Source organism: Scardinius erythrophthalmus, assembly GCF_964197995.2.
Source record: "Scardinius erythrophthalmus genome assembly, chromosome: 19".
NCBI lineage: Eukaryota > Metazoa > Chordata > Actinopteri > Cypriniformes > Leuciscidae > Scardinius > Scardinius erythrophthalmus.
Window position 1 is genome coordinate 21,351,600 of NC_138239.1, and position 18,658 is coordinate 21,370,257.

Sequence of the window (18,658 nt, forward strand, 5' to 3'; positions counted from 1 at the left end):
ACACACATGCATGTATATATTTAAAAAATATTTGCATACATATACTGTATATATTTATATATAATTTATATTATATATAAATATATATTTTTTTTATATATAAATTACACATTTTTCTTAAATATATACAAGCATGTGTGTGTATTTATATATACAAATTTAATTATACACAGTACACACACATATATTATTTAAACACAAACTTTTATTTTGGATGCGATTAATCGCGATTAATCTTTTGACAGCCCTAATTATAATATATAATAATAATATGAGATCTGAATAATAGGTATGCTTTTACCGTGTAAATATATATAGGCCTGGAACCACCTGTTCAAATGCAATGAACCCAGCAAAAATATTTAAGGATGAGCATCATGCTGAGAGAGAATGAGAGAGTTCAAGCCATAATTTATGGATGTATACAGTTTCCTCAGTCAGGAAATTTATGACATAGCATTTGAACTTTTGACTTTTGATTTACACAACTTGTCAGGTTATCAGGGCACAGAGGAAATGGAATTAAAGGAGAAGAATGTATAAAAGGCTGTTTAGTTAAGCCGTGTTCCTTCTCTCGGTCAAAGGTGGGTTATTACGGTGGGCCTGCTGAGCCTTGCTTGTCTTGGCTTACATGTATCATTGGCATTTCCCTGTGTATATTCTTTTTTTCCACTCAAATAAGGTCTCGACTTATTCTTTCAGCTTTATAGAGATACTTCTACTACAAGGCTCTGAAAGTATGTTCAAATCATGCTCTTTGAAAAGCCTGGTAATTGTATTTTCTAGGTAAACTTATTGGCTAATGACATTCTTAAAGGTGCATTAAGCAACTTTTCATGTTAAAAATACCCATTTTCTAACCCATACATGCTTAAACAATTGCCTGATGGGCTGAATGAGCCCTTCTCTGATCACTGAGATTGTCTCTATAATCCTGTAAAGTAGAATAAATAAGAGGGATTCGGAATTTTAGACTGGGCGTGACGTCATGCGCGTTCACGGCACGCTCACATAGCTATGCCTGGCGGGTTTGTGTATTCGCCGGCATTCTCCGTAGAAGATGGATTGTAAGAGACCTGCTTATAGTTCATTTCAAACACCAACGCAAACTCCACGTAAGATAAAAAAAAGAAAACTTTTGTCCGTGAGCGTGCACACCTCTGGTTGCAGTTTCGCTTGCCGCCAGAGGGGGCATAGTTCTGCAAAAACTCTGAAATAGGATATTTCATATATTCATATTTTGTCCCTGTTGAGAGGTAAGTTTTGTAATCTGTCTTGGAAGAATCCACTACAATTGCACCTTCGGATGACTGACACCCTGTTTTGAGTTATTCCACATCCCATTTGTCTACTAATATCATACAGTATGTGTGAGTATATTGATACATTGATATTGTTGTCATAGATTTAATGAAACTGTGTCAAAGCAAAGTGGACCTAAAATAACAATTCAGTTCACAGCTGATCTCCAACTCTCTTTATATGCTCATGACAGTTAGTAACAAGCTGCTCATGACTATCAACAACTACAATTTTAATCCCTGCCACAAAATTATGAATTTATTTTATAAACCACTTCAGATTGTCAGCTGATAACACATTAAGAGGCAGAGAGATGTTGAGCTTGTGAGCTGTAACACCCTTAGCCAAATGAGTTTGATGGTCTGAAAGGTTAATGTCTAATAATTGTACTATCGAGTATGTGGATCAGGGATCTTGTGCAGTCTCTTTCTGCCCCTGGGGCCTGATTACGACATATCAAGGTTTGCATTTGGAAAGAGCTCACATATCTTGCATAGTCAAGCTCAAGGGCTAGAAACCGAGATAAGACAAGTGCTTAAACATTTCCCAGCATTTCGGTGAAACTGCAACCGAGAGACTTAATAAATAAGCATCCCATTAAAATTGTTTCTGGGGAAGTGGCCACTCACAAGGTTAGTGGTTGATGTTAATCGATTACAATTGCTGGCAGAGCATGCCGATAAGGTTCTGCTTCAAAAGTCTGTTTCCAAACAGATGCAATTGCACATATAAACATATAGAGCCAAAAAGTCCAAATGTCTGAGACCACCTTAAAATTTGAGTATTTTTCATTTTCCTTTTTTATCATTGCAAATTACACTACTGTTCAAAGGTTTAGGGTTATTTATTTAAAAAAAAAAAAAAAAATTCAGCAGGGATGCATTAAATTGATAAAAATGTTACAGTAAATACTTTTTTATAATGTATTATAAAAGGTGTAAAAAGATTTCTGTTTCAAATAAATGCTGTTTTAAACATTCTATTCATACATACATCCTAGATTATCACAATTTATACAAAAATATTAAGCAGCACAACATTAATAATAAGAAGAAATGATTCTTGAGAAGAACATCATCATATTAGAATGATTTCTGAAGGATCATGTGACTGAAGATTCTTAAGAAAAAAGAAAAAAATTGCTTTGTTATCACAGGAATAAATTACTTTTTAAAATATATTAAAATAGAAAAAAAGAAACAGTAAAGTATAATAATATTTCCCAGTATTACTGTTTTTACTGTATTTCTTATCAAATAAATGCAGCCTTGGTGACTTTAAGACACTTTTGGATATATATACATATATATATATATATATATATATATATATATATATATATATATATATATATATATATATATATATATATATATATATATATATATATATATATATATATATATATATATATATACAGGTACGGCCTCAGACTTTTGGAACCTGTTAAACTTGTTGATCACGTCGTCCTCATAGTGGGAACAAAACAAGAATGAGGGTACAGTAATGACAATGTTTCATAATGTCAACAAGAGGACACAAGATCACAGATTCATGGTTAATTAATTGTTAATGGAAACAATCTTGGAGGCACTGACTTATTTCTCACCTCACCTCTGGGCCGATAGATTTTGTAACATGCTTGGAATTCTTAATCACAGTCACATAAAAAATGTGCCTGGCAGTTTCAGCTATGGACAATAATCCATATGGTCTTTATCCCACAGAGTGATGCGGGCACAAGCATACAAACAATGATGTATTTGCGAATTCTAAGAGAAATAGGTGTGACTCATTTGCCTGTTGTCATCAATCAACTAAAAACAAACCTTCTAAATTTATCCAACACACTCTCAACAGAGAAAGTCTGCACCACTAAAACGTCACTCTTGAACCACATTCAATCTGGTGGCGTGTAGGAGGATTCCATTAGAATTCAGCATGGATGCATTAAATTGATCAAAAGTGACAGTAAATGTATTTATAATGTGACAAAATATTTCTATTTCAAATACATGCTGTTCTTTTGAACTTTCTATTCATCAAAGAATCCTGAAAACAAAATGCATCATGGTTGCAAATGTTTCTTGAGCACCAAATCAGCATATTAGAAAGATTTCTGAAGGATTATGTAACACTAAATACTGGAGTAATGATGCTAAACATTCAGCATTGCCATCACAAGAATAAATCATATTTTACATTTTAAATTGTAATAATATTTCACAATATTTCTGCTTTTTTTTTTTATCAAATGCGGTCTTGGTGAGAGACTTCTTTAAGAAACCTTAATCATGCAAATAATACAACACATTATGGTTGAAAACAATTCTTCAAATCAAGGTGAGTGTCACAAGAATGACATTTTGGTGGTGCAGGATAAAAGTCTCTACAGTGACGTTTCCCTCGTGAGACTGTCCTGTTTATTGACTGCCGGAATCCTTTCATCCTTTGTCATGTCTGGCTTTGTTGTGCTTTATTTAGTGCCACAACAAATTTCATTTTGAATAATTCATTCTTTGTTGTCATTTTGGCTCTTGCCATGGGCTTATTGTTTTCAAAGAAAGTTTGATTCCTTAAATGGCTTGACTTGACTGCACTCACTGTGATGGTGTTTTGAAGAGCTACTGTACATGCTAATGTTAGGATCTACATTTGCACCCAGGCTTTGCCTCTTGACATTTGGAGATGATTAAGAAGTTGTCCCTGACCTAACCTTTGCATCCTAAGAACCTTCATGTCACCGCATTAGCACTTCCATTATCATTCAGTGTGATCTAATGAAAACTCTTTAATTGTGGCACATATATTAAGCTTCTTAATATATGTACAACATAATTGAGGCAAGCTCAGAAAATCCCCAGCGTGAAATGAAGCATTTAGCCAAGACTGAACTTAATCACTGTAATAGCATAACGAATTTAATGCGATTCTCGCTTGTGTTTTGAGGGACAAGGCAAAAATGCAAACACAAAAGGGTGTTTTTGCAACTATGGCACTTTTAGAGAGCAAACTCTATAAAAACACACATTCGCAATTTGCTGTGAACTCTGTCATCTTTCTGAAATAATGACAGTGTCGTTTCCATCACATCTCAAATGATGTATTGTCTGAATTGTGTGATGGACATGACATATATTTAACATTTCTGTAATAAAATCACAGGCTCCTTTGTCTTATAAGGCTAATATAATGTATGGCATTTCATGTGTCCCTAAATACAAATATATAGGCTATATATATGTATATAAAATATTTTTGCACAATTTCGCAAAATGACCTGGAAATGACACTCTTCACAAGTCTTAATTACCTTGAGTTTTTCTTTGCTTTATTTTTTCACACACCATGCCTCATATTTCTTCTTGAGCAAGCTATCCGTTTCCTTTTTGGTAAACAAGTACATACGCTTTTTATGTAAACAAACATTTTATCAGTAGCAAAACTGTTGATCATGGTGCAATGACACAAGAACAATGTCGTTATTTGTGTACGAATTTATATAAATCAAACTAGAAGGTTTGTGATTTCACATTTTTAGATTATCATAGACTTTAATAATTCATATTTTTAAAATAGATTTTCAGGTTTTAATTGAAGCTCTGGGACAAGGCTAATAAATACATGAAATAATACTCATGGCATGGTAAAAAAGTTTCAAATGCAATCGACATTCATATAACAAAAGAAAAAGTTAATAATAATAATAATAATAATAAAACTGAAAAAAACAACAAAAAACTGAAATATCCAAGTGCCCACAGTTGAGAAAAGAAACCAATACGTCTTTATTTATACTTCTATACTATACATTTCTGACAAAGACGGAGAATTACCAGTCAAAACAGATGAGATATGGAAATTAAATCCTTGAAGCTGTGAAACTTTATGTGTTTTATTGTGCTCTCATCTATACTGTTTTTCCACACAGTGTGTTTGCACAGAAAGAAAACTCAAAATTCTGATCTTTTGGCTTTATTTTGATCGCTGAAAGAAAGGTGGAGATTGAACCTTGCTGCTGGGAAACAACCCAATGTCAGGTTTTCCATTTTGATGCATTGGCCTTCCCTAGAGTTGGACAGTAGGCTTTCTCAGATGGCTTTACTGTCCACTCTGTATTGTGTTATGTGTGTATAGTTCTACTAGGAGTAGACAGAAAACTGTTCGCCCTGAAATGCACTCGTCTCTTGGATTTAACTCTAATTCAGTTGCAAGAGTCCATTTAAACAATTCTGAAAATAAATGTCAGGGAACTGTTCTATTAACCAGAAGTCTCTGTCAGAATTAGCATAACTGAACACATTTTATATGTTAAATGATAAAATGTTCCATTGAAATATGCAGTAATTTTGTTCAGTAATATTTTCATTTATCTCTCTGCACTGAATCTGTTAAGATATGACCTGACAAAAAATTTCTAGTCATGACTGGCATAACATTTGCAGAATTTCCATGCACTGCCTTGCTTCAGCATTTGAGACAGAATAGTAATCTGTGAATATATTATGCAGCATAATCCCTCATGATGGACTTTCCTGTCTCGTCTGTGACCTGACTTGAAAATGGGATGATTTCGTAAAATAGGTCACAATGTTAAATCTCCTCTCTTAAGATGTGTCATGGGTTTTTCAAAGATTCAAGTGCCTGAATCTCAAACAGGTAAAGAGTTTCACAACACTCAAAAATAGATTTGTGCTGCTTCCTTGGCTAATGCAACACAGTAATTTTTTTTTGTGTGTGTGTGTCACACAACAATACAACAGAAACTAAAAATATGAAACTAAACTAAAATATATTGTATGACTCTAAAACGAACTAAAATGCAATAAAATGCCACAAATCAATTTCAGTTTGAGTTTTTTTGAGTTTTTTTTATCACATAAGTGATATAACAGCACTCATTTTAGACTGTAACAAAGATGCTCTCTGACCAATTGACATAATTTCACAGAATTATTCAAACAATATGATCATCATAAGCAAAGGATAAATTGAATGGTTATAGTGACAAAGGCATAGGCACTTTTCTATCAGCCAATTTAGCACTTCTAAAGAAAAAAGAATATCAGTTGTGTTCACAATGTTTATGTAGTGGCATAAATCAAGATGTGACTGTTGGCTCAGAACACGTGGCAGTCCAAACTCCAAGAGTGGCATTCAAAAGATGTCTCAGCACCCAGACATTTAAAATGAGCAAATTAATAATTCAAGGTGATCTTGGTAGGTCACAAGGTTGAAAGGCTCAAATGATTTCCCAGACAAAACAATCTTTCCATGTGAAAGACAAACAACCCACAGATAAAATCAGCTCTTGCAATCTTACTCTTTTGATAGCTGCTGTCCTTGGAGAATGAACATGTCAGAAAAGTAGGATTCACAGACCAATTCATTAAAAAAACGATTGTTAGCAGTTTGTCATGATGTGTTTAAAACTGAATTTTGAAGTCAGGCTAACATTTTCCCTATATAGTGGAGCGGCTAAGTGGTATAATCGTTCAGTTTATGATACAAGCATGAAAATTGGCATGAGCAGTCTCCATGGGTCACTTGACAAGAAAATTGTCCGAGCCACATTTGAAATTTCAAGATTTTTCATTTTTCAAGATGGCCGACACCTTAGTGGAGCAGTTAAGTGATATAGTGGTTTATTTGGTGATACAAGCATGACAATTGGCATGAGCAGTCTCTGATGGTCACTAGACAATAAGCCACCCACAGCTAATTGAAATTTCAAGATGGCGGCCATTTTTCAAGATGGCCACCACCTTAGTGGAGCAATTAGGCTCATGCCAATTTTCATGCTTGTATCACCAACTAAATGATTATTTAAGCCTAATTGCTCCACTAAGGTGGTGGCCATCTTGAAAAATGGCCGCCATCTTGAAATTTCAAGTAGCTGTAGGTGGCTTATTGTCAAATGACCCACAGAGATTGCTCATGCCAATTTTCATGATTGTATCACCAAATAAACCACTATATCACTTAACTGCTCCACTAAGGTGTCGGCCATCTTGAAAAATGGCCGCCATCTTGAAATTTCAAGTGGCTCGGACAATTTTCTTGTCAAGTGACCCATGGAGACTGCTCATGCCAATTTTCACGCTTGTATCATAAACTGAACGATTCTGCCAAACATAAGCACTTAGCCGCTCCACTAATATAACAACCGTCTCATTGTTATTTCACCAATGACAACATCATCAAAACATTTTTCTTGGTGTATAACTGTAACTTATTGCCAGGTTATGGTGATGCCAAAAAATCATTACATTTCTGGTTCTCACCCAGACAGGTATTGCACATAATGAAATAAAACTAAGCAACCATCTAATAATGCATGATAGAAAATAAATGTGCTTATCGACATTAAAACGCAAGACCAAACACTTTTGTTGTTGGCAACAAATCCATTTGTCTCTTGAAAGAAGTGAACCAAATTAAGTAGATGTCAACAGGTTGCATGACATGCCCTCATCTTCAAATACTATAACAAAACGTGACCCAGAACATATTAAATTCAGGTTTACTTGCAACAAGGTTATACACGGTTTATGCCGTGGGTTTTCTGTGATGGATTATTGTCTGCTAAGCCCAAAACCATCAAAATTAAAGAGACATTTAGAAAACCAACCACTCAAACAATAAAAACAAGCCTGTTGGGGATCTGAACACATAATGTTTGCTTTTGAATAAGTTTCGGTGTCATGTGTCCAATGCAAAGTCAGATAATCACTGTAGGTAACACAAAAAAACAACATTATTTTGCAGAATTTTATAAACCAGGTCCTGACCTGAACTGAATTTCACAGGCATAACCTGCAGATCAAACAGGTATGAACAATCCTCAGCGGGGTCACCGACTAACTGAGGATATTATTGATTGCTTCCTCCATTTTCACACCAGTCTTTCAACTCTGCTCTCCGCTCAAGGCTTAGCAAGGTGCACTAGATTCTCTCTCAAGTCCGGATCCAAAGCCCTACAGTACCCCTCACATTGTGGGAATGAGATAAAAGTGAGGAATTAAATATTAATGTGAATCAAGTCGGCCAACTGCCTCATGCTCGTCCAGGCCAGGTCCAAGAATAAATCTGTTAAAACAGCCCGGGGATCTTTTAACCTCACATTCATTGAGATGATGAAAGGGTTAAGTACCCGAACCGTTCAACCTTTGCCCACAGAGCTGAGGCGTTACTGAGCTGTGATGTTGTGCAAATGGGGAAACGCAGTGTCCGTGTTTTACCCTTCTCATGCATTTTACAGCATCTTTAGCACTCTAAATGCACGGCACACATCCGTCTGACCGCTGACTTCAGATTCCAGCCTTCGGCAGTGCTGGCAAAGAAAGAATCTTGGTTTCATACCTGCCTTCTGTCACGGCCTCCCTCCATTTTTCAGATCCCCCCCCTCCCCTCTCTTTTGCCTCCCAGAATAAACTTGTGAGCCTCACAGCGCTCGTGAGCCTGTGATTACGCATGGCACATTTATCTGTTTCCAAGGTTATCATTATCCCTCTAGGAAGTTTTGCATTCAGTGAGCTGTGACAGGTGCGGGGCAATTTTGAGATTATTTATAATGACGGCTCCGACTCGGAGTGGAGCATCATCCACAGCTGTCCTGGGGAATTTACCCTGATACACTCAAGTGTTATGGATAATGGCCACACTCTTACAACCTTCCTGAAAAAATAAATAAGTAAAAGTGGCATAAAGTCAGTATAGCTTACATGAGTAAGTCAAGAAGGGGAACTAATTTAAAGAACATATGCGACGGCTATAACAAATGCCAGTGAAACCTGGTAGACACAGCGTGTGCACAAGAAAAACGACAGGTAATGAGTGCTGAAATGATGACCTTGTGTGGAGAGGAGCTTCTCTATGAATATCTGAACAGCAGGAAAATATGTAACTCATCTTAAGCCAACAATCTATAAGGGTAGAAGAAAGAAAGGGATATACTCTATTACGTGCACCAAAACGTTTGATACAGTATAGATGAAAGTCGCCAAGTTCAGACAGAAACAGCATAGATTTTAAAACAGTAAGAGTGACTATATGAGCAAATCTAGAGGCTCCACTAGATTCAGACTAGTATTGTTTTTACCAGCTCTTGTGTGTTCTGCTCTGTTCATCACCTCTAATGGGCACACTCGAGAAAAAAAAAGAGCTGTCCGATGGATGGGCCTATTAAACGGAGAGCAGCTTTTCCCTTTCTAGGGGTTTCATTATCGCACATTTGATGTCTGTCCTCTGGTAGACGGTCAACCAAAAATTAATTTTCAAGTTGCTCCTGTAGCGTCACACTTAGTTCATGGGAAGTCCTGAAGGAATCAGTTTCCCCTTCAAACAGCCTTCTACGGATACAGACGGCACAATATGAATAATGAACCGCGTTACAGTTCAACTGCCAATTATAACATTCATCTGGAGAGCTGCCGAGGAATGCATGACTAATAAATGGCACAAGGCTGTCTTCATTTTTTTCACTATGAAAACTCTAAAATCATGATCAAGATCTTTTCATTGGAACTGGCGGACAATGAGACGGCCTTTATCATTCCTGTACCTGTTGCCTTGGCCCAAAGGGGCAGCGGAGAGACTCCAGGGGATTTTGGTGACATGGACCCCATTTCGTCCTCTGTCAGAGGAGGTGATGGATGACTTCGCTTTACGCACTAAATCAAAACAAACAAGGAGGTTTTCTTGACTCCTGAGCTTTCAACTCTGCATCAAATCAACGTACCTGTGGACACCAAACCAATTGAGTATCGTCATGTGGGGCGAGTGCATCCAGATTGAACCTGGTATTGTCTTGTTTGATTATTTTGGTCATATGCACTCACTCACTTGCCTGCAGAAAAGCACAATGGCCAACTTTCAATCTACTCCACGCTGCCTGCATGACATATACATTTCTGTATAATACATTCCGCTTTTAAATCAAATCAGCCAAATGTTTATGTAAACACTGAACATTCTACAAATATTAGGCTATCAATCACATCAAATTAATCACAGTTAATCGCATATCAATAATTGCAGCAAAAAGCCCCCAAGATAATTCGAAGACATTATTGTGTCAGACGAGTAAATAATTGAATAAAAATCACACCACATGAAGGGAAATCATGCAATGCTCTCTAATTACATTCATATGGCTGAAGCTATTCTGCTCCACTTATAAAAGCTAATTGCTATATTGATTAATATACTGGCTTTTGCTGTTTTGGTTGTCAGGTTCATTCAATTTATTATTTAATTCAATCATTCGAGTTAGAAAAATTCAATTGGGAATGATGACTAATGCTTTAAAAATCAACTCCTCAAATGTAGAATGTGGCACATTCACAAAGCCATCAGATTATGTCTATATTATGGTGCATATACACATCAAATTACATTAAAAACACAATGCTACACTAGTAAGATGCAACCAGTGATTATATATATATATATTTAAAAAAAGTACAATATGTAAGTTTTCGCCGCCAGAGGTCGTGTATTTGAGAGACAATAACAAAGGCGAAGCTTGATGACGCTATGAAGGAGAGTGGATCGATGGGAGATTTTCACCATCCAGAGATGTATAGATGTATTTTAACTGGATTTTAAATTTTAACATTAACTGGAATTTCTCTAGATTTACAAATCCTTGGGTCAATTTTATTACACAAATCTTACATATTGTACCTTTAATATGTAGGGGGAAAACAATCATACAGCCTCCTGATGAATCATTCTATCTGTGTTTTAGCAGTAACCAGAGCCTTGGGTTGTAAGTGATTTAGTAGGAGCTTTTGACCTGATTAATGTGTCCATACTTGCCTCCCTGAGCTAATATGACAGGTCACATATCAAACTGAGGACTGCTTATTCTACCATGAGACAGAGGACTCATGTGTATTTCACACTTTCTTTGGAAAATTTTTTTTACAAATGTTTTATTTTCTTGGATCATTTTTGAACAATCACACTGATTTGCATGGATTTGCCACACCACCGTGTATCTCACATGAAGTATTGACAGCCAGCGGCAAAGAATGCAGTCGTTAAATCCGCCAAGCTGTTCTAAATTCTTATAAAAGGATTATAAGGTCATCACAACTACTTGAAAACAGGCTGCTCGCCCAGATGATTCTTTCATAGATCAAACCATTTTCAACTCTTTTCAGCTGATTAGGGAGATAAGGTTGTATAATCCCATGAAGAGATCTCATCCTGTGTTTCAATGCCCCATACAGGGGTTGAAGGGGTCCTATTATGATTTTTGAATTTTCCAATTTTAGTTAGTGTGTAATGTTGCTATTTGAGCATAAAAAAGATCTGCTAGGTTACAAAGCTCAAAGTATAACTATAGAACGAACGGCTAGTTTCGACTACAACACGTTTTTTCCAGGCTTTGTGAAGTCATAATATTTCTCATTTAAATAATCTCCGCCCACGGAATATGCTAAAAAAGGGGACGAGGCTTGGTTGAGCTGTGTTAGAGAAGACAGTGTTCTATGTCAATGAGACACTGTTTTTTTCCACCCCTTTTCCAAAACTCATTTGTGTGACCTTCCTAAGGCTGATGAGAGTGGTTAAAATGAATTTTAAACACTGTTCCTGAACATTATAACCCTAAATTGTATCTGTGTGCTGCACATTTTACAAAGAACAGCTTCCAGAACCACAATGCAGGTTACGCACAAAAGCTTCTCCTGAAATGAAGCAGTTCCTACTTTGTCTGGACAGTCGTGGTCCACAACTTTTAAGTATGTCTTATTTGTAGTTGTGTTTTATATTAAAAGTTGCAATAATACGTTTTATGTTGTCGCTACGATGTAAACAAAGGGCAAAGCTTTTCCTCTGCTCACCTGCCAGCCAACATTAGTGTTGATATAGTGTTTACTGTAGCTTTTGTAAGCTCTCGTTTTTGTAAGACTGTTCATTAGCCTACCCCAGGACAAAATTTGTGTTATTTTAACATGTAAATTAAGCATTCTGGTGCATTCTAACAAGTAAATAAAAGGAAAAGACAACTTCAAGTAAAAACAGATTTACACAGATTTCACAATTGGATTAGGTTTCTATTCACAAGCTTGCGATTCGATTTCGATTCAATATTGATTAATTTGGAGCCTATCAGAGAACATAAGAAATTTCCTCAAAGAAAGAAACTAATGCTGTAAACTATACAGGGAACCACAGTTGTAGTTGTAGGATACTTACATATAAATGTGTTTATAATAATGTTATAATACATTTTAATGACAATTATGTCTCTACTCGTTTTTTTTATTTTTATTTTTTATTGTTTTATTTATATTAACATTTAAATGGTGGCTGTCATAAAACAGATTTATTCCAACATACAATATTGAAGAACAGGTTAAGTAAAAATACAATAAAGATGTATAGTCAGCTCTCTGATCAGCCTAACAATCTTGCCAATGAAAGAAAATAAGGAAACTTTATATGCATATCTATAACTCACATATTCTACATCAACTTCATCTACTGATCCTAAAACTGTAATATTATGCAGTATTTCCCCCTAGCGCAGTGCCAGTGTGTAGCCTTTTGTGTGCAACAGCCTGACCTTGAGAACATCTGGATGGGCGGCTTGATTAATGTTGCTGTTGTTTCATAGTCGTCCCTTAAATACAGATCACAGATTGATGTTGACCGATTCTGCCTCATTTCTTCTCCCTACTGAATTTATTCAAATGTTAGTATGAGACCCTACAAAACCGTGCACTTTTAGGTCGCTGTTTACATGCTCACCAGTGAAAAATAGTTAATTATTTGACAGCATCTGCAGTAAAAGCACTCTAGATGCTTGTTGCTATTGAATTATTAAAAACAACTACTTTAACAACTGTGTGTATTTCTCCTCGGGAGGAGAGCAATTTACACATGTATGAATACATTTTGTATCAATTAGCAGTGATTAAATCCCACAAATCTTAAACAAATAGCAAAAATAGGACTTAAAAACATTATGCGGGGAATAAACAAACTGAGGTACAATAATGAATTAGCTTAAACAATGAAACCTGTGGCCAGAGAGACGATTTACCTCATTTTTTTGACATTCAGAGGGAACAGCACTTGTGGATTTTGTCTTTTAGACCTACAAAGGGATTTTGTTTTGCTCATACTTCCAATTTCTGGTGAAAATTTGGAGTGAAATATTTTAGTGAAACAGCTTGAAGTATTCTGATAATGAATGCATATTTCATTTCCATGGCACTTTTATAAAACAAACCACATTAGCAACTTTCCGATTCCTGCTTCGCAAACAGATCATTAACCCGACAGTAATATTTCCTGCGTCTGTTAACGTAATTCTTTTATGTAGCTGTCTAATGATTTGCTTTATAATGTACCACAAACAATACATTTCCTCTAAGTGGTGATTCATGAAGTTTCTATGTAATCATAATTCATGGTCTGACATTATTAAGAGGGTTAAATTGAACTGAAAATTTGCAATTACAAATATGCAACATATGAATGATGCTAATGGAACATATATAAATTAAAAGCCTAAGTCACAATGAGAAAATGGCCTCAGTTTTCCATAATGCCTTCCAAGTTCCATTATGTCTTAAATGTTACCTGAAGCGAGGGAAAAAGCTGCCAGCATGCCTTAGGCTCATTATGAGTAGCCAGATACCACAGAGTTAGTTGAACTTCTACTTGTGTGCCGACTGCTTCGACCTTCGTGATCTCATGAGAATGTGACCAACACATTAGACTACACCAGAGAAGTGACCTTTTGCCAGCTGATGGACAGCAACTTCATCAAATCCTTCTAGAGGAATGTGACAACATCCCAAAATTGACAATTTTAAGGCCTGTTTAGACCAAGGACAATTACTATAATGATAACCACCAACCACAATATTGTTCTGTTGGTCACACTTTAGATTAGGGTCCAATTCTCACTATTAACTATGACTATTGCCTCAATAAACTCCTAATTACTGCTTATTAATAGTTAGTAAGGTGGTTGTTAAGTCTGGTTATTGGGTAGGATTAAGGGATGTACAATATGGTCATGCAGAATAAGGCATCAATATGTGCTTTATAATTACTAATAAACAGCCAATATCCTAGTAATAAGCATGCTAATAAGCAACTAGTTAATAGTGTGAATTGGACCCTAAAGTGTTACCGTTGTGTTTATTATAATTGTGGGCTGCAGTTTTGTTTTCTGCCACTTTAAACACACAAACTCTTTAAAGTAGGATGGTTTCTGATTGGCTGTCAATGTTTTTTTTTTCATTCATCAGCTGAAAAAAAAAATCATTGTGAAAGTTATTGTAACAATATTTTTTCTCTGTGCAAATATCGTTATAGTTGTGGTGTGGACTCTATTCTTTTACATTTAGAACGTTTTTTTTTTAAATTATCGTCCTTGGTGTGAAAGGGCCTATAAAGACTCACTGGCTCAAAGGGATAAACTATTGAGATTTTTGTTGTTATTTTGTTTGATATTTATTTAAACTACTTGAAACTATAAAAGTATTATTATTATTTTTTATTATTTTTTTGTAATCTAGGGCTGTCAAATTGATTAAATCTGATCAAGTTAATTATATAATATGTTGAATAATCAAACTAATAAAAGAAAATCACACACACACAAAATAATTTAAAAAAATCATTGTGGCAGATGTATAAACCATCATATAGAGATTACAAAAAGTGACTTTAGAAGTGAATGTATTGTTTGATTGATTTATATTTATGAACATACACCTATGACTGGCCTATAGTCAATGGCAATCATATTATTTTTACTTTTTTCTGTGTCTTACACAATTAGGTCTGCCTTTGGTTGCTTTTAAGACACCATGTAAAGTTTAAGGTAGTCGCTCAGTGGCAACTAAAATGCAGTTACAGGCCTTTGTGATTCATCTGCTGTGATAGAACAAAACCTCTAAAAAAAGAAAGAAATATTTCTGAAGACTGTGGCTCCAGTTCCTATAGTTCCTGAGAAATGTGACTCAAACTTATCAATTTTCTTCCAACTTGGCCACTCTCAGAGCTCGTCTCACCCTGCACACCAACAAATAGGAACATGCATCAATAAATCATTGTTGTCATCTCTCTTCTGATGGCTCCTCTGTGTCATAGGTGCAAAGTCAAGATATTGTTCACATCGATTCAATAACTTGAAAGCAAATATAAGGCCCGACACAATCGGCCAAATGGAGGCATCCGGTCAGCTGTTGAAGGTTTTTGCGCGTTAATGTCTTTCCTCGTGGCAAAGTAATATAATTAAATGAAATACATAGTTTCATATGTATTTCCTTGTTATTTCATCTGACTCCACAAATGAAAAGGTTTTAATGATATCTGTGCATCATTAAATGTGAGTGAATGTTTGACTATTCTTTTTGACTGTTTACAGAAAATAATGTCAGAGTCAGTTAGAATAAAATCAAATGATTACAATTTATTATGTCAGGTAAATGTATCATGCCAATTTCATAATCAGTTCAAAGATAATCAATACAAAACATCAAATGCTCTGAAATAAAGAGAAAAGATGCAAACCTGACATTAGAAAGTACATGATGCTGAGTCTCGGCCACTCTCAGCATCAAGGGCTGATCTGAGTTACAGAATCGCCCTGAGCCTCTTGTTGCATTTCATTATATAGACAGAAACTTCTTTTCACATGGAAACATTTGCTAACAATGGGAACTTGCATTCAGAGTTTACACCTTTCGAGAGCAGGAGGCCATTTGCCTGGAAGACACACCCTCCTTTGTGTGCAAGTTATCTCTAAACTCTTTGTTTTACTTCTTTGGGAATGAGATCTTTGTACCAGTCGCACTGAGATATTTCAAATGATACCAAACATGTGTAATACTGTATGATAATTATTCACATTAAACCATATAGATTCTTGGGTGAATGTTGGTGATCTCAGCATGAGGGAGAAGGAATGGGGGAAGAGGGAAAGAAATGTAGATTAGGATGATTCTGAGGTGAGACTTGCGTCTCGGATGGTGCACAAGAGTGAGTTCAAATGTTAATTTCCTTTGCTCTCTCAGAAAGTTGCCCTCTCTTCCAGTTCTACCAGAAAGACTCGGGAGAATAAATACTGTGACAATTATACATTTATTAACAGCCCAGCAAGCAATAAAGTTCTTTGGCGTAGGCCCAGTCCATAGCTCGCAATCCGATGGTCCGGACTCAGCCAGGGGCGCAGCCGACCCCCTGTGAGGTATGGGAAGGGACCATCCTGGTGGTGGGGAGGATGGAGGTTAAAGGGGTGGTTGATTGTGATTTCACTTTTTTCATTTTAAATAGTGTGTAATGTTGATGCATGAACATTATCTGCAAAGTTGCTGCGCTGAAAGTTCAATGTAAGCAGAGATATCGACTTTTAAAAATCAGGTAGTTTAATGCCTACAAAAACGACTCGAATGGGACTACAACGAGATACTTCCTGGGTTTTATACGTAACTAACCCATGCAAAAAAGGGGGCATGGCCATATTTCTGCGGCTTTGTCGAAGAGGAGGAGTTATAGTGGAGAGCTGTAGCCATGCTGTCGAAAGTGTGTTATTTTCACCCAGCTGCCAGGTCTTCTGTGTTCGGGCTTCATACGGACGCTGTAGTTCGTCAACAATGGCTAAAATTTATGTTTGATTATGTTCCTGAAAATTTCAATCGTAATAGCTCTCTGTGCTGCGCATTTTACGGAAGACAGCTTCCAGAATCTCCACGAATTCAATGCCGGATTCAACAAGAAACTGTTACTAAAACATGAAGCAGTTCCAACTTTACAACCAGAGACAGCAGTTGTTGGGCCACAACCTGTAAGTAAGACTTAATAATTTGAAATGTATTTGCATGTATAATTTCAGACGTAATATTTTAGTTTTATCAAGGACGTAAACAAATGCCAGCGCTGGCTTTAGTAGCCACTTACACATACAAACGCGTACAAACATTTTGAACCTGAATTTGTAATTCTGCACTAATTTTGTAAATGTATTTTCCATGTATATTTTATGATGATCGATTTGATCAAGAACGTAAACCAATGCCAACGCTGTTTGTTTATAGCCAGTTAGTTCGATGCTATTTTGTGTGTATAAGACAAACGTGTATAAAGTAAAAAATATATATATGTAGCCTAATCGCAACAGCAAACTTCAAACTGCTGAAGTTAAAACAATAACTTTAAAAAACGGTATTACTCAGTCATTTATTCAGTTATATTAATTGTTTAATCAGGAGAAAACCGTATCTCAAAAGCTAACAAGCAGCAGTAGCATTTTCAAGTAACAGCATATTAGAAATACATATATAATAATAGTAGATTAGAATAGAATAATAATAATGAAAAATGTACCATTCAGAAACGTTTTGTAAGAGCCGTGTTTGCGGAGGTTGCTTGACTCTCTTCATTGCCGCTTTCTGGGTCTGATATTTACATTTGACCGGAGCACATGCATTTCGCCCGAAAAGGTAATGGGCGTGAAGTTTCCGGACAACATGCGGATTTTAGCCAATCCAGTTTTAGCTAATTACAACACACCGGCCCAACTAACCAATCTGAGCCCATTGCCTGTTTCCGAGGGAGTGTTTTCATAGAATCAGGAAGTCAACTGGTCGTTCAAATGACAGAGGAGAAAGCGGCTTACAATAAAGTTGAAATTTATGAAAAATAAGATAAAAAAAAAAAAAAAAAAAAAAAAAACGAAGACATGTTATATTGCACCCCATAAACACAATCATGCAAAGAAAAAAAGCAGTAAACCACCCCTTTAATGGAAGCGTCAGCATCTGTGAACTCAAACGTGTGTAAGTACCAATCTTTTATACCACGAGTATTAGAATATGATAGGATAGATGAGAAGGTAAAGTGACGTAACAATTTGCCTTTGGCTAAGCCACACCCTAGAATGTAGATTGACCAATCACAGCGCGGCCAAGAACGAGCTCCCACAGAGTCTTCCCGGCAGGACTTATGCTAAAGCTTTCATTTCTTCCAGTTTCTCCAGTCTTACACAAACATGAAACATGCTCAAGTACATCTGAGAAAATCTTAAAGGGATTGTTCACCCCAAAATGAAAATTTTGTCATCATTTACACACCCTCATGTTGTTCCAAACACTTGTTACTTGCTTTCAGGGAACACAAAAGAAAAGGTTCAGAATAATATAATGGTCATGTTTTCAATGCAATTGCAGTGAATAGTAATTGAAGCTTTCAAGCTTCAAAAAAGGCAAAAGCACCATACAAGTATCATAATATTATCATAAAAGTAGCCCAAATACTTGTGTGCTATGTTCAAAGTCTTCTCAAAATATAGCTTTGTGCAACAAAAAATAACCACATTTTTGTT